At 37.9% G+C, this 18,762-nt stretch overlaps 1 protein-coding gene across 5 annotated transcripts in view; it reads right to left on the bottom strand.

The window, feature by feature from the left end:
* The window catches only part of EPHA3 (EPH receptor A3), a 235,603-nt gene that overhangs the window by 139,070 nt on the left and 77,771 nt on the right, over positions 1-18,762 (bottom strand). The window lies entirely within an intron of this gene.

The following is an 18,762-nucleotide window of genomic DNA, read 5'->3' as shown; positions in this document are numbered from 1 at the left end:
GAGCAAGATTACAACAGATCAGCGAGCTGGGACCCATATAACCACCGCAGCCCACCACTGAATGCTTACATTCAGCTACTTGGCAATTCCTCAGGAAATCCACTATGACAAGAAGTAATGAAAAACAAAACCCCAAACAAAAAAACCCAAGAATTAATCTTTTTCAGTATTGTCTTTGTAAGTACTTTGTGTTACATGTCCTAACTTTTACGTTCAACTTTATTTTATTTGATTCCACTTCCTCTTGAATGACTGAGTTTTCTTTGCACAAAATACCTAAAGATAAACTTAGAAAGGTTAAAGACAAAAACAGTAGGAATGAGAGACAGACTATATTGTCAAAGGAAAACACGGAAATGTAAACGCTATGGTTTCTTACAGGCAGCTATGAACCTGCCATTAGGAGAAGAGGCAGAGATTATTTCATCTCAGAATACAGATGTCCATTTATGTGAGGGAGGAGGGGAGATGAAAATAATTATTCTTATATTTTGTATTACCAAAGTACTCTAAGGTACCTTCACCTCCAGAATGCTTTCCTGGTAAAGCCTGGGTGTTTTAGGTGGTGGTGGTGGTGGTTGTTGTTTTTCAAAACAACTGTCCACAACAAATTTTTTCATCTCTATATGTTCAAAGTGTAGCGGCCTGGAGAACACAGTAGCTGAATTAATCATAGAATCATTTAGGTTGGAAAAGACCTTTAAGAAATAATACCTTTGGATTTGAAACTTAACCTTGAAAACCAAAGTCCAATTAATGTGTCTGCAAAAACACAAATTGTGAGACCCTTTGCTAAACTTTTATCTTACTTTGTAGCATATTAATTAGGAATAGCATCCATTACATTCATACATACTTTACTGAGCAAATAAAAGCAACGCCTCTTGTGTAAGTCACTAGGCAGATGAACTATGAAAGTTAAATGTACTAACTGAGCTCAAGGAAAGCCATTTAGGAACTGCAAAAGTCAGCTCACTTCTGCTGCAAGGGGCTTTCTCATATGATCTCATCCATAGTGATACTACATTTATTCTCTTTCATTCCACAGGAAAAAAAAAAAAAAAAAATCTCACTTCTGATTTGTTTCAAGCTAGATGTTTTCCTCCCCTGAGAAGGTTTAAACACACATTATGAGCTTGGTCTAGTAATCATTCAAAGCAAAATTCCGACTCAAGCCTGCAAGAGCTTTGTCTGCATAAGGACCACAGGCTTGGCCTCTTGTGAATACTTTCACTTAATACTGAAAGGCTTCATTGTTTACTGTATTACCAGAACATGCATATGCGCTTACAAACAGGAGGCATTTATCATTCTCAAACAGAGATGAGGTGGCCACGGTTCATGAAGCAAGCAGAGAGATGACACTCAAGAAATCTGGGTTCTGTTTCTCACTGAGCGACAGATTTATGTGACCAAGCAACTGCATCTTTTCCTATTTTAATACTCTATTTGTAAACTGTAGATAATATTTTATTATGCTGCAGAGTGCTCTTAGATTGATGAATTAAATTCCCTGATTGATCGTTAAACAAAGAGACTTCTTCACAAATATAATCATCAGCACAATGAAATATGAATGAGACACTATTCAATGAGATGCAGGGGAAGCATGAAATCTCTCATTTAACAGAGCTGAAGTATTTCTATAACATCAAGTTGTGTTTTAGTCCACCTTCACTAAAAAACCATGTTCTATAACCATCAAATTTTGTGGCCCTTATATGGAAGGCCAATCTTACCAAACAGAGAAAGAAAAGGAAAGAAGTATATAGGTCACTTGAGCCCTTACAGGGATGTAGCCTCTCACGACCCTTTTGGGGTGTAGTATGCCCACTCCTCTTTGAGTGGCCATGTACCTCAAGTCCTTTGAGCTTACAGATGTTTTCGCTTTAGCAGCACCTGTACGGCGTGACTGCTGCCTGCCCCTTCCTGTGGGTCGCACTGGTATCACCACAGTCCTCAACCCTCTCCCCAGCACAGGGCTCCAGTCTGCCTGGGACCGCAGCAAGCCCAACGCAGGATAGCACAGGAGGGCAGCACATGCAAAAAGAGCTCCCAAAACTGGGCAGTGACTTCTCTAGTGTGCACCTGTGAACCCCAAAGCAGGCGACCTGAGATCAGGTCTGAAAAACAGCAGACTGGCTGTTTCTGTACCAGGAAGGACCAGCTCTCCAAACGCTGACAGAAGTTGCACTACAGTAATCTTTTTAACACACTTTAAACAAGAATAGCAGATGGTGGAGGAGGTCAGAAAGTAATAATCAACACTATTCTTGGAGAGTCACCTTCCCCTAGAAAAGCCCCTGGGGGTATATATACCAGAAATGCTGGAAGCAATTATTTTCCTCAGTGAAGAGGATGAGCTGCACCCAGCCGGTTCCCGAGGAGCATCGTTTTAATCCACGTGATAAGAAAAGGTCGTATCAACAGTCAAGAAAAACTATGCAGTATGGGTAAGCTATACAACCACTGGACACTGAAGAAAGAAAAGGGGGGAAAAAAAGGAAACGTGTATAAACACAAAAAAGAAGGCAGGAAGCAAATAAAAAGCAGGTTGTGAGAGCAAGTCACAGAGGAGATTGCAGGAGAGCCCAGAAGATCTGCCCTGAGGCGAAGGCGGGAATTTAGGTGTGCAGCAGGAGCAGCACCTGGCGCAGCACAGGAGCACGGCACCCTCGACCGGCCGGAGCCATTGCCTTCAGCTGCACGGCGACCCGCAACAGCTATATGCATACAGACGAGGTCGTAGGAAGAGCCTTCATTTTTCCCCCTTCCAAAAAGGGACGAAATCCTGTTAAAACTTGCTTGCACGACAACGCCGTCATAGGGACGGCAGTCCCTTTCACCTGTGCGATCGGCAGTCCTGGGGCTGTGATCGCCCAGGCTCGCCCCACGGCAGGTGCCGTCAGCCCGCCTGGCCAAGGGACCGTGGGGCAGCTTTGTGCCCGCTGCCGCCTCAGAAGCACCACGGCACTGCCGGGGAGGCAGCTGCGGGTGAGCACCTCAGCTCAACAGATCTACCAGGAACTGGCATCTGAGGGAAAGCACTCGTGTTTCAGAATTAGAGAGTGAGCAAGAGACCGCAACTTAAAAAGAGAACATTTCACCTCTCATAAAAAATACATAACGTTTGTGAGCAAAGCTCACAACTATACGAACTACGAACTATAAAGTACTAACAAAAGCCACCCATTCAGATCGTAAGGATTTACTCCATTATTTGCATAATTATTTTTAAGCGGTGCTTTTTAATGAATGATGAGCTTTCCTCAGGGTAAACCAGACTAAAACAGCTGTTAAAAAAAAGTAACCGAATCACGGTTCCGATTAAGCCTAGCAAACAAAAGGTTTTTTGGCTACAGACACTAGAGCTGCTAGGGGGTTTAAATAACACTAATACTTAATTCCCACACCAAGTTTTGATTCTTTTCACTGCATATGCCTTGGTCGCTAAGTCTTTAAAATAGAGTTTTAAAACAGACCTCCCACATTTAAAAGCGTAAAATTTTATGCCAAAGTTTGTCTCTCTTCATCAATTCAGTTAAATTCATGTAAATTCAATTTCTTTTTGCATTAGCACTACGTGTACTTAGATGAAATGTGTAACACTTCCTAGTTGCTTTTTAACATACCTTGCATTAGGTGAAATTCCTCTATTGCAAGTTTTGTCACTTGGCATTACCGGCAGGGCAATACATTACGTGGCAGCAGTGGCCCGCGAGCCAAATACGGCCCCTGGTCACTAAGCTTAGTTCATGCAGACTGCCAGCCCCAGCATGGGGCCATCTAGCCTGATCCAGCAGCTTCTGTTCAGGTTAAGATGGAGCGTCCCATGCTGGGACAAGTAGCCTCTTCAGGCTTCACCCCCATGGTTTCCATATGTTTTCAAATAAATCTCCCTGTCCTGTATTTTATAAATTACTCTCTCAAGACATGCAAAGCGTGTAAAGGCCAGACTTTCCGTTCTTCTCTTTGTGGGATGTATCTATGTATATATACATATCTGTACAGAGATATATGTATAGGTATGACAGAGAGAAAATATACATCAAGACAAAAAGAGGGAGAAAAGGACAGTTTTTCTTTTAAGGCATTGAAAGGACTTATTTGAACCAGAAGACCAGACCCAAAGCCCTCAGGCATGCTGGAAGTTCAGTCCTGTGAATGTAGTAATTTATGCAAATTTCTAAATTATAGGGAAGGAGCACGACAGTTGTAAACTGTTTCAATATATTGCTAATTGAAGCATTTTTCATGCACATAGCTATACTGAAACTGTGATCATGAGGACTCTGTAAAATACAAAACCAAAAGCAATAAAAACAAAGCCTTCAGGTTATCGTAACATTCTTCTGTAACAAGACATGTGTGGGCAACTGGTGATATTTTTTGTAACTGATAACAAATATTTATTTTTTAAGAAGCCTTGATGTACAAACATTCCATTAAGTTTCTTAAAATTACCCAGTTCACATAAAGCTGGCAGAACTGGACCCTGAATAATGGGAGTTGAAAAAACACCAGTGTGTACATAGCTATCTACATTCTAACCTAAGTTTTGGCTGGACCAAATTACATCCACAAATACACAATTGTTGCAAATATTTGTGCTGTTGAAGCTCAGCTGCTGCTTTTTTTGTAAGACACTATTTCTAGATTAAATACTTGCTAAAAAATCTCTTTAACTATGTATTTGTTTATTAAATTGATCATTTGAAAGTTGGACTCCGTCGATTAGTAAAATCACACGGCCAGTTGCTTTTATTTTCTAACTGGATAACATGCACTTAAATTAGTATCACACAAATGTTATAAACATTTCAATGAAGTATGTAAGTTCATGTTGATGTTAGTTATAGAGGCTAGCCAACTGGAATCTAAAAGAATACCACTTGACTAATATTATTAGCACATCAACTGTCCTGTATTTTAAATTACAATGTAATACAAAGTGGGTTTGATGACTGACAGAGCTAAAGAACTTCACTAGGTAAATTGGCTAAACAATTGATTCATTCCTAATTTTGCAAATTTCATAATCTGATTTGTAAGGTATTTCACAAATACAGAAATGAATTTATTCACTGATTTATGGTACTGCTTTCCCTAACTGTAGAGTGGTATGTTGCTATTTAAGAGGAATAGCATTTTATCAAAAAGCCACATGTTCTCATCTGTCCAAGAATTTCTTATTGTTTGAAATGCTTGGTTTGTTCCCCTCAAATCAATAGGAACTTTGCAACTGATTTCACAGATGGCATGAGCAACCCCTATATGCAGTCAGAGACTTTGCTGTAAAATGTAAAGACAAAAGAAAAAATATACTCCTCCAGGCAACCATTCCCCCATGCCCCACTTTTAGAGAAGGTGAAAGCAAGCTTTGCTGATGAGGAAAGCATTCCTCCTCATTCAGGCCACTGCCGTTTTCAGCTGACAGACTCCAGCGTGCCATCATCTGTCTCTGTCACGGGTTCCACCGACTCCTACTGAGAGCCAGCAACGAGCATCAATCCTCAGCCAAACAGCCTGCCAGCTGTTTGAGATGGGAAAGCTGGCTTTCTCTACCCACCCACTCTCTCTTACCAAAACAGGAACACAGTAGACAAGGATAAAAAAGTAGCCTGTGCAAAGGTCTGCAGGTCCATCACAGCGTGAGAAGGTGAAGTAAAAAGTTATGTCAACAACAACAGAGAAAAAATGAATGCTTTGATGTTATGAATAGCTGCTGATGCAGAAGGTGAGGCATGCTGCGTGCACCGTAACCCCTTCCTCCTGCCTTCTCCACCCGTGTCCCCATTCCTCCGGGAAAAGTAGCCAGAGCCACTGGTCATTTTTACTAGTTTCTTTTCAGTTGAACTCCTCCAGAACGAACAAGCCTTTATTTTTTAGGAAACACTTTATTATAAGTTATGAAAGCCTTGCAAGCATGCCCTTGACGACTCTCCAATGGGACTCTAAAACATGTTTTATACCTCTACCAATAGTTGTCTTCATAAACTTTTTTTTTTTTTCAATCTCTATACAAAATCGCAATTGTCACACCTTTTCATGTTTTTAACTTGACATAAAGGAAACTCCTAATGGGACCTGGTGTGAATGATTCTGCTTACATCCAAGAGTCTCCAGTATGTAACAGTCAAGTTCATCTGACTCCAAACTTCTTCATAATTACTATAGAAAGGAAAGAATAGTACATTTTCTTTTTCTTCAACTATAAACCTCCTCAGATTACCACAGGACATGACTGTTACCCAAAAAGAGTAAGTGTTTCTAAATCGGTTGCAGAGACAGTATGCAACATTGTATTTATTCTTTGGTTTGTTTTTGAAATAACCTTTGGATACAGTCAGATTTTCAACTCGTAGAAATAGTCCTCAGAAAGTCAACAAAACACATCATCAAGCACCACAAAACAAGTTGCAATGCCCCAAACCAGATTTAAAATCCATAATAAAAGACCAAAAGCCACAACTGTATCAAAACCACATCATCTCTAAGATGTCAAGAGCATTTCCAAAGTCCTAGCTCACAGCAAAGAACTTTTTACAGAGTCTCCAAAATGATCCTAAAAAATCAGACGTATCCCACAGTACAATGAATACATAAACTTGTGTTCACATGTGTTTGGGCAGGGGGGTTGGGAATCTGATAGACTTGACCAAACCGACCCAGGGAAAAATCCCCTTCCTGCCCTCAAACCTCAAACCTAGCTAAAAGATTAATGCAGAAGGCAGGAGCAGAACATGGCATCAAAGGTGCCTAAGAAAAGTCAACTTGGAAGAGCACCAGTATCTTTGAGCTACATCTGATTCCGAGCTGCGGCCAATCCAATGCTTCAGAGGAAAATGAAAGATGCAACAACTCAAAAGCCAAATTACTACGTTACAGTGGAAAAAAATCCTTCCAAATAGTGGACATTCTAAACCACGGTATGAAAATAATATAGACTACAAATAGACAATAATTTATGAAAAATTCATCAAATCAGTACATTTTTTTATGCTGCTATCTTTTTGAGAGAATTGTAACCTGGGACTTCTTTTTCTAGTAGAGAGAAACTACTTACACCACCACGTATGTACTCATGAATGCAACGTAATATATTGCATATATTACGTTGCATTCATGAGTAATGAACGTATGAATGAGTTCTAACGTATTAGAATATTTCCTGCCATACAAAAAGAAGAAAATATCTGTAGATTGGATGATTGTTTCAGCCTGGTGGATGTGCAATCTGTGGATGCACATCCGGGGATCTGATGCTAACATGCGAGTGTGAGGTAACAGCTTGACTGCTATGATTGCAGGACAGACAAGGAAGCTTCCCGACACATGGATAACTGACAGGCTATAAAATAATCCCTAATTATAAGAGAATTTGGGATAGATGGCAACAGCTGGACTTGATGATCTTAAAGATCCTTTCCAACCTAAACGATTCTATGATTCTACGCCTGGGTTTTAAGGCAGTAATCTGAACATACTAGCCCTGGAAAATAATTATTGCACAGAAAAACAATGTACTCAATTCCAAAGAAGCCCTTAATCCATGTCTAAACAAGCTCTATACTAAACAGACTTGTGCCTGAACACCTGCTTTTACCACGGGATTTGGAGGGTTTTGTGTGTTTTTCAATTAGAAGACTAATATTTAACTTTTGGGGAGAACCGCAGGGTCTACTTGTTCAGGGAAGAGATTAAGAATTAAAAGGCTAGGTTGTTATCACGCTGCAGTTGTGAATCAGAAACAAAACTAGAAATCCGACTGAGTGAAAACTAACGCAATCCGTATTACACTCACATTGCAGATTTGCTGTGGATTAGAACGACCGGTAGCATGGCTGCAGTGTGGGAGTGAACAACGATTAACTCCCACTCAGCCCGAAAACCTCTGCTACCCTCTTCCTCCAGCCCTCTCAGGGATTCATCACCTGATATCCTCCTCGTCACTGCTGTAAGCAAGTGGCTAGAGAGGGCAGAGACCGGGAGGACTCAGGACTTCCCCTGCCACGGCCCCGCTCCACACACACCTCCTCCCAGGCCACAGCAGCTGTCTGCCTATGAACACGGCATGAAGCAGCGGTTCCCAAAGGATGCGGATGATAAACTGCACCTCTGAATCACACTTACAAAGGGAAACTATATATATACATGACCACTGGCAAGTGCTTTATCTCATGTCCCTCTACTAAGTATTCTGCAGAGCAGGGCTAAGTCCCCTGGACAGAAGGCTCTTTGAATCGCTGTACCAGGAAAAAAACAGCCCACTGAGTTCAGGACAAGATGCAGCCCTTTGGCTTTGAAGTTGTTTCCATAATTTCTGAGGCATTGCTAGGCGTCTACTCAGAGCTCTTGCAAATTCAGTGATGTAAAGAAACATCAAGGAAACATTCTTAAAATACTGGCCAGAGGAGAATCAGACCATTTGCACATCGCCTTCCTCTGAAGGGAAGGCACTTGAGAAAACAACAAATCTTTTCTAGACTGCAACTTCCTTTAGACAGTGCTCACTGAAACACAGGAGATGTGTTCCCGTTTACTGTAGTTCAGATCAGCTTTAAATCTTTCAGTGTAACCCAGTCATTATTACAATTTTATTATCATTATTTGCAGACCAGTTCCATGCAAGATCTACCATTTACCCAAACTTCAAACAGTCACCACATTTTTCCCCCCCGAACCTTGAATATCTTTTTAGCAGTTAGGCACAGAGCAAACTTGCACAGAGACACTCATCTTCATTTAAAGACATCATTAAATCACACTGCTGTCTGAACTCAAATCAATATCCTTCCCTTTCTCATAAGAGCCTCTTACTTTTTAACTTTTTTTTTTTTTTTTAAAGAATACTAACTGCAGCATTTAGGTTTCAATGAAACAATTACATAGGTATATTTTACTTACCACGGTAAATTTTTCCCTCCATTCTTCTCTCTCCTCTTGTTCTCTTTCCTGTTCTGACCCTTTTAAAAAAATGTCTTTAGCCTTCTTTCTTCCACCATCTGCTGTGGTTAGTGTGGGTAAAGAAAAGATATAGAAGCTGATTCCCCTTTTACTGTTAATTTCACTGCCAGTTTATCCCCTCACACAGTATGAGAAACAAGACCATCATTGATTATTAAATGTCATGCAGAAGTAGCAATTATATGGCTTTCTAATTCTGTCCCCTGTATTAACAAATACATATTCGTATGGCCTTGAGGTGAAAGCTCTGGGCACCCCATCTTCACAGCCAAAGAAGACAGAGAGGTTATACACTGTATAAAAATGGCAGCTTAATGAATGGTCTATTAATGTATGAAACAGAAGGTTCATTAGCTGTGGTTAACTGAGATTTCTGAACTTTTTCTTCTTCTGCTAATATGTCCTGCTTCCTACCTGACTCCTATTTTTTTTTCAGGATGAACACCAGTTTTACAGCTGGAACAGTGATCTCATGTTCATGGTTAATACAGGACTTCACTTCAAGTCACAATCCCTCAGCCCTGCTTTAGTTTTCCATATTATTCTTTGGGGAGGAAAACCTGGAAATTCCTAGAACAGATTTGAAGAGCAGCTTGTTAAAATAACTGCCCATACCTGTCATCTCAGTCTTAGGATCACATTACCAAAATAAGAAAAAAAATCCTGTTAGACCTTCAGATAATTCAAGTTGTTTTGTAATCTAAAGAAGCACATTACAGCAGCTGGAGATGTCCCTGTTAAACTGGAACTACATACTATCGAATAATTTGCTTGTATTTAGTTGTATAATAATAATAATGACTACATTATGCCATTCAATATGAAAGCAAAGGAGCAATTCTTACTTACTGTATCCTACAGCTTCCTACTATTAACGTGACATCAAAAAAATGCTACAGAATACATTTATAAACAAAACAATTCTATACATGCATACCTAAATCTTAGAATTACCTCTACAGAGATTAAGGGACTGTTCAGGTTAGGTCAAATCCTGTATGAGTGACCTCTGTATAAGGTTGCAAAACATCATAGAACATGTTTAATATCTGACTTTAATGTGTTTGCCAAACTTTATGTCTTTTCTTACTTCAGCTGGGTAACAGATGACCATTTCAACATATTTTACTGCTTTTTATTAATCACCTTTGAGATCTTCTCTTTTTTTTCTAAGAGAATGAAAGACTTTTTTTGTTCCTTAAACAACAATTTTGTGCCACATTCTCATTATATAGAGGGGAGAACAGGAAAAGATGCATTCCTAGAGGTAACTACACTGTTGGTGGAAGGTTTTTGGTCACTTGTTTATTGGCATTTCTTCAAGCTAAGAGCTGGGTATTTCTGAGTAAATTCTTCTGTTATTCACGTTCCATTAAAAATCTCTGCCAAATCAACGAGAAGAGAGTCTATGTATTTGTTTACCTAGAACTAATTTTTGTGAAAAATGGTTCCTCCAAATTGGAGGACAAGTGAATTCTTCCTAGGATTTTGAACTCCTGATGACCACCTTACTCCTACACATAAACTGACCACTACAGCTTAGGCTGAGCACAGTAAATGACTACTTCCATTAGGTTTCATGCTATTCACATGCTCAATTTACAAGAATTTAAGTATGTGTATAAAGGCATTGTGACTTAAGTGAATTCTTAAATACCCTGCTAAAAGTGTATGAACTCGGGTTAGACATCGCCTCGAACAATGCATGTCATTTTGGTTGAGCATTTTGAAGCAATTGTTCTATGAAACTTTGATATGTTTTTACAGGACAAAGAATGGCCTGGACAGGGTTATGAACAAACTGTATATTTTTAAAGCCCACAACACTTTTCTGTCACTTAATCACCATTATTAATAAAAAAATGTTATTTAAAAATAACTACAAAAGAAGTATCATGGGATAAGGTATGATTCAAAAAAGCATACAGATTGGAAATACCAATGGCAAGTAAAAATGCATTACTTAACCATGTTGTTGAAGAGAACTGTCCTGTATCACTTCTGCAGTTATTCAGACTTGGCACAGTGTCAACTTTTACCATATGGCTTTTTCTTCCCTTCTTGAAAGTGAATCTTTCTGTCAAAGAGCAGCTGTTCTAAATTATCACATCAAATTTTAACCTTACAGTAGACAACCACTGAACCCACAGATTCATGACAGTGAAATAGTTCGCCGCCTCGACCTATGAAGGATTTGTCGTTGTTTAGGTCTATTTCTGCCTTAGCACAAGGGCTACACCAATTGTCAGGGTACCCGATGCAGGCAAATACTCAAAACTGAAGCTACAAACAAATCCTAGGCAATGAACTTCTCATCTTCTCTCCCTAAAAAGACTGTGTGAAGTCCAAGTTATTACGTTCCTGTTGTGCTATCAAGAATCAAACCGCAATTTCAAATGCAAAGAAAATGAGACATTACAAATGCAGCCCTTGTTATTCAGTTTGTAATCCAAAGAAACAGTCAATTCTGATACTTCTCCTGCAGTCTAAGTGTTTCAATAAAGTCTGATATCAATTACTGGTTATTTAGATGTCTGCCAACAGCATGTTTTGACAACATCTTGTGCCTCATGCTGAGGAGCGGCAGACATATAGAAGATTCTTATCGTTTTGTACTCATCTTTCAAGATGGTTCTTACTTTAAGAGCATTTTCGTCGAACATTATCAAAACCTGCAGCTCTCACTACAATTGCTCTCTATTAAAGTCTAGTACCAGCTGTCAGTTGTAATGCAAACCCCTGTTAGCCTTTATAAGTTCCACTCTGGAACTAATAAGGGATTGTCAAATAGCTCTGTACACAGACACGAGTGGCAGAGAAACTGATGGAAAAAGCCTGTGTTCAATGAATTCACATCGACAATACAATCCTTGTGCAACTCTGAGCTAAGCTGATATTGAAAGTCATCAAAGACAGTACAAGCAAAACATGCTCAGGATGATACTATTAATTTAGTTTTTAATCTTTTGAAAGCCTCCAAAGAAGCAAAGCCATTAAAACTAAAAGGTTAAGGAAATGCCAGCAAGATCCCTTAGGATTCTCTGTAACAGACATCCCATGGATGTCTATTACAGGTATTTGCAGTAAAATCCTGCACAAAAATTGAACAGTAGTGGTCTTGAACATATAAGCATCAGAGAGCTACGGTGAAAATTTCTATGTTAAAAAGAGGAAGGAAAAGTCTCACACATACTTGTTAAGTTGTAGAGAGTCTGGATCAACATCCAGTATATTCCACTACTTCGGGGATGGTTTGGTGGGTGTTTTTTGTTCGGGGGGTTGGGGGCAAGGGGGTGCTTTTTGTTGCTTGAAAAGCAGATGAGGGGACAAGGAAGAAATTGCCAAAATACGCACAATGTGGCATAGCAAGCACCACCTCTAAACTGGTAAGAGATCTGGACTGAACAAACATACAGTGCAACTGTGTTAAGTTGCACTTTGTGAGTCATTAACACTTCTGCAAATATTTCATTTTCTGAGTGAATCTTTCCATTTCCCAACTAGCTTCAAATACAAAAATTCAATTCTTAATTACCTAATTATGTCATATGTTGACACTGTAGTACTGAACAATTTGGAGAGAAGTATTAGTAAGCTTTTTTAAACAACACTAACACTAGGTTCCTAACCACTGAACATTTAAAAAATGAATAGAAATACTTATAATCATGTTTTTGTTTAAATATTTCTATCACAATCTGCAAGAAATTTAGTAAAGATTCTTCTCAAGTAACTACACAGCACTGAAACAACACTTTTCTAACCTGAGAATCTGTATAATGTTGTATCGAAAAAATCTCTTTTCTAGTAGTTTCGGAATGCTTTTTAAAAATTTTTGCTTTTTTAGGACATGTGACAAATGTGCTCACAAACCATAAGATTCTGCCCAGGAAATTTGGCCTTTAAAACATGCATTTTATAGATACTGTTTATGATTGACAAATCGTAGAATATTTTCAAAATTTGTAACAGTCAGAAAATGTTACATAAAAAGTTGGCTGTGATCTTTCTGCAGTATTCAGTGCAGCATAATTCTTCCCCTATGAAAAATCATCTGGATATCTCTGACATAACTTTCGTAAGAGTTAAATAAATTCTAAGCAGGAAGGTAAATCCTTCATTGTGTGCTCTGTTTATGTACTTATAGAATATAAAGTGGATGAAAACAATGAATATTTTACAAATAAAGTGATTCATAATTTATAGCTGCTGTCATTTTAGTTTACTAGCCTGAAAGATTAAGAGTCCCTTTTAAAAAGCATCTCTCTTGCTTCATACTTCATACTGAAGGAAAAAAAATACACATCAAACCTCTGCTTTTAAAAAAATGTGAGTCACTAGCTTTTTCAGATTTCATGTAAAAGGAAACTTTCTTAATAGTTCCGTTATGATATGATATATATGATCAGTTCCTACATTTTTTTAAATGTAATTGTCCCTGTACAGAGCCTAAGAGTTAAAACCACACACTTTTGTAGTGTAAGCAACACATCCAAGCCACTTTGCTATTTCCAAGGGAAAATGTTATCGTCTTTGCAGTTGCAGCAAGCTCTTGTGCCTTCCGTCTGTTTTCACTTGCACAAAGTTGAATAGTTCCTCACAGTACCTTTTTCTCTTTACATGTAAAATTATCTTTTATCTACTGATATAAACAAGTAAAAAGTATATTTACTTATGAAGAGACAAAATAGTTATTTAAAGCATAGGAAAAAAACAGAAATCTAGAGAAATGTTTTTCATCCTTAGCATTAATGATGTTTTACATATTTTTATATCAAGTACAGCATTCATTCTACTGGAAGAATTAAGCAATGTATGCGATGGTTCAGATTTAGCAGCCACAGATGGCATTCCTTTCATATCTCCATAAACTCAGAGAGAGAAATATGATTTAGGATATGCCCACTATACAACTTGAAGCACTGAATAATTTAGTGTTAGTGGAAATTTTGTGAAGTCATTTTTGCAATAACCAGGCACAGTGGGAGAACTTCACCTCTCCCTCCTTTACCCCCTCCTCCCTTTTCTCCCATTCAATCCACCTGATCAATTGCTAAAAATTACATACATAAGGAAGGACTGTTAGATTATATTCTCTTTTTTCTTCTGGCCTTGTTACAGAAAATGTGTCAGTCACTTGTGGTTAAAACTTACAATTTTATTAGATAGTATTACATAGGAAATTTACAATTCAGACTTACTCAATTCCAGCAGCTAAAATTTAGAAACTATACCTTGAAATGATAGCATGCAGAAAATGTAATTCTGAGCTTTTGGAGTCATTCTGTTCACACCCACCAATTTAATTTTCCATCTGATAACCGGAGCCACAAAGCTTGGTTTTGGTCTAAAGGGTCACCTGTTGGAAGCATTCAAAAGAACATTCAAAGCTCACTCATACTCCCACATGGACAAACAATTGCCCACTGCATGTGTGCTAATTAAGTACATCACAATGAAAAATATTGTTCTCCATGTCCAGCTAGTCCTTCTGACGTGCATGAAATAAACCAACAACAGAATAGACACATTCAGGATGGAAGAGATTTATTAGTCCAAGCCTGCCAGTGCAGGATTTCCTTTATCATCTGGTTACTGCATTTTTAAAAAACATCTCCTGAAACGAGGCTTCCATTATTTCTCCAAGGAGACTTCCAGATTATTACAGAACTGAAGACATTTTTTCTAACATTTATCCTACATTTTCCCATTTATTTTGATACTATTACCCCAACTAACCAACCTTCACATCGTGAGATCTATTTCTTCTTTGTAGCGTTCGAAACAAAACTGAGCCTAGCTTTTCCACACACAGATCACTCACTGGGCAGGTGATGTGAATGCTCCTTTTCTTTTATTGATCTTTGGGCTGTTCCAAACACTATGCCGCTGCATAATCTCCTGATACACTTGCAACTTAACTAGCGCATGCAAGCCTCATTGCCCTTTTCATAAAAATCACCTTGTTTGCTTTGAATATGTACAGAGACAGTCAAAAAGGATGAGTAGAGGTATGGAGCAATTAGCCTGTCCTCCAAATAAGGAGGTACTAGTAGAGAGGGAGAGCTGGGAAAACAGGTATTAGAAATATTAGACATGAAAGAGATCTAGAAAATTGTTAATACAGAAGCTTAAAAGGGAGTAGTTATTTTCTCACTATACAAGGAAAACTTTATCCAACTGACTTAAAACTGAAGGCTTAAACACAGCAAGAAGATATGTTTTTCACACAAGACAAGTTACGGCATTCATTACCATAAAAACTTACTGAGACTAAAAATATAAATGAGTCAAAAAATAGACAAATTAACAGGTGATAGGTCACTGATTCCTATTATACATAGTTTTTCTTACAAGACGTATCTTGGGTCTTAGGAAGTCAACAGTTGATTGGCAGAAGCTGAAAGGTATACCCAGTAAAGCAGCGCTTTATACAGTTTCTTATACTTTTCCTTAAGAATCTGCCTTTAGCCACTGTCAGAGAAAGAATACTAAGGCAGATAAACCTCTGATCTGATCTACTATGGCTGTTTAATGGGGAACAAATGGAAAAGATGAGTTATCCTTGTTAACTGGGGAATACCATGGAGACTATCAGAAAGCATGAAGTTCAGCATGCAGTTCCAGCCAGTTGTTTTTTTCTAATTAAAACAAATTAAAACACAGTAATTCTAAGAGAGGAGATGCTATAAAGATGTAGTTTGGCCAAAATGGCATGAAGACAACCATGAAATATTACAATAAGATTAAACAGACAGGACCACTACGATGCAAATGCTAACAAAGATGTAATAACAAACAGTCTACAGCAGATGACATATACCATATTTAGTTAACTAACATACATATTAGCTAAGAGGAAAAAAAGTACAAAAGAGTGGCTTTTCCAACATGCTCCCCAACACATCTTACCTTACCTTGTACAAGCCTACTCCCTCCAAAACACTGAACAGGTGCAAAAGTCTTTGCTAGAGGAGGCATTGAATCTTAAGCTGTTAACCTAAAGTATACCACAAAGACCAGAACTCCTCAAGGCGAGATACACAATTCGCTTTTGAGAAATCATTCCTCCACACACGCACAATAATGAGGACAAGGATGGTCACAGCAAAATTGGTCCTGGTTCTTTAACTGACTGACAGATACCTATCATACGTGTAAAATGCTTAGTAGTTGGTAGGACCCAGAACAGAACAATAATCTTTCCAACAAGAACCAATATGCTGAGTAAAGCCAATAGTCCAATCTTGGCTTTTCAGAGCTCACATACAAGTATGTTATAAAAACATGTATGTTCTTATATGTACATGTACACCAATAACAAAAAAAGACTTGAGCCTTATGTCATCTTTTCCTGGTTATGCAGAGAAAGGAAATGGAAATGGTACAATTTGTGTTATTTGAGGGCATGACTATGCCTTAATGTTTTTCCAAGTACCAAGAAAAGCTGTTCTGAATGAAACTTAAATAGGCTGATTATATACTATTAGGGCCCTTCATTTTAATCATTAGTGATAATCTCCTGCTAATGCAAAATGACATTGTTTCGAAAACAGCATTACAGAAACAAACAAACAAAATCAGAAACAGTCTGAATGTAAGATCAAGTAGTGACAGACATTAAGTTGTTGAATGCTTCCAACTACTGTGAAGACAAGAATTTCTATTACTTATTACTCTTTCAAACTTCAGCTGAAACATTTTTTTCGCTAAATTATGACTTCATTCCAGCCCATGCTTGTAAAACCATTTTGGATCATCTTTAGACTCTACAATTCTGTCTCTACTGCCCTTTTGTTCACAAAAAAAACCCCAAAAAAACCTTAAACCCCAACAACCTAAAAGAAGGAGCAAGAGAAAGAGAGAAGAAAAAGAAAAGAAAAGGTGCAGGAGCAGCCTTGAGCCTGAGGTCAAAACTGAACTTTTTTCAGGAGCTTTCCATCTCCTGCTGAGTTACCGATGCTGACAAATGGGAGGTTTTGAATTACTGACTGCTTTTAGAGTGCCACTTCAATCACACCACACTGAAAATATTTGATAAATATGGATTCCAATAAAAGTTAGTAGGATATTATATGTTAAATCAGAATAAACCAGAAGGACCTGCCACTATTGTTAATGGTTTCATCATATATCACTCCCTTGATCAACAGTTGGTGAGGAAGTAAAAAAAAAAAAGGTTGAGGAAAAAAAAAGAAAAAGACAGTAGTCCTACAGTCTGATTTTATACCTTCCAAATCACGTATGATATACTCGCACACGGATGTGAACTCACTCCTAATCTCTGCAGAACTCAGGAGCTGCCTTGCCTACCCCAAGCATCTGAGAACCCGTTTTCAATAAAACCATTTATTTTATTTTACTTTATTTAGCTCAACTTTTGCTCAATTGTGGTCTGACACTTTCTGGAGTGATTGTGTTTTTGTGCTCGTGTAACTGAAATTCTAAACCAACACCTTTCAACCATTTACAAGTACACAGGCTCTATAGTAAGCAAGACTACATACAGTGGTTAACAGTATCACTAACAATTTAGCACTTTTAAGTGTAGCCACAGGAGGCCCTAGATAAAGCATTTCTGAAAAATAAAATATCCTCTCCTCGATTTAGCTCTTAACAGAAGAGTTGAACTTGTTTTTCTTAATATCGGTATCTAACTACAGAAAAGCACACTCAAAAGACTCAGCTCCCCAGTTTATTCATTTTGAGGGCAAAACCAATTTCAAATCTACTTAAAAGCAAAACCAAACAAAACACACTCTTACCCCTTTCCTCCCACACCTCCCTGGCATTTTCTGAGACAAAGGCACCTTAATTAGAGCAACAGTTTTCACAACGACCTGGCTATGGTTTGGTGGGCTCCTAGTAGCTCTCCAGGACTTGCCTGCTTGACATAAAAGTTGCTGTAGGACCAATGAAAAAGGAATAGGTGCTCTCTCAACCAGGTTCAGAATATTTTAAATTTCAGTTCTTATGGATATATGCATATGCACATGTACACACACACACACACACACAGAGTAAATATCTCAGCTACTGCTCCTTCCATCCATGGTATTTCTAGATATTACTGCTTAATTTTACTTAATCATTTAAAGGAAGACCTTCTGCCACAGCCAGCACCCTTCAAGGCACTCTGTGAAAAAAGGTTTAAGATTCAATTAGCAAAAAACTTCAAAACATACTTTTGTAAAAAGCAAAATGTAGACCACCATCATTTTGGTTGATATTAAAATTAGGTAAATATAATATGCATTTCTCTAATGTTTAAAAGACCATTTCTGGAGAAACTCAAAATCCCTAGTGTAATCTTGTTCTTGGGAGCATTCACATAACCACAGTTTGCAGAAACCAAAAGTTTGGAGAAAATAATTTTGTGTTAAATACCTGAGTATTCATGAAAATGCAATTTTGAAGTTCAAATATTAATTTTTCAAATGTATCTGCATTTAGGAACTATGCTACCTGTTTTTTCTGACCGATCCCAATTAATCACCACAGATCAGTAGCAAATATTATACATCAAGTCACAAAATTTTAAAAAAATCACACAAAAAAAGTCAAGTATTTTGACACAAACAATGCATTTGAGAAAACTATAATCTACTGGAAGGAAGTCCAAGAGTGGTAAGAGAGACTAGATTTGCTACATACTGTATTAATTAATAATCAATTGTTGACCCTTATTAAATATTTTTAGCAAATTACATTATTTACACAGATTAAATAATCCCCATTTTCATGGTGATTTTATGAACTAATTTATTTCTCTCAAGAATTTGGAGAAAATTAACA

Source organism: Mycteria americana, chromosome 1 (assembly GCF_035582795.1).
Source record: "Mycteria americana isolate JAX WOST 10 ecotype Jacksonville Zoo and Gardens chromosome 1, USCA_MyAme_1.0, whole genome shotgun sequence".
In the NCBI taxonomy this organism is placed as follows: Eukaryota; Metazoa; Chordata; class Aves; order Ciconiiformes; family Ciconiidae; genus Mycteria; species Mycteria americana.
This window is presented reverse-complemented; position numbering and strand designations above follow the sequence as displayed.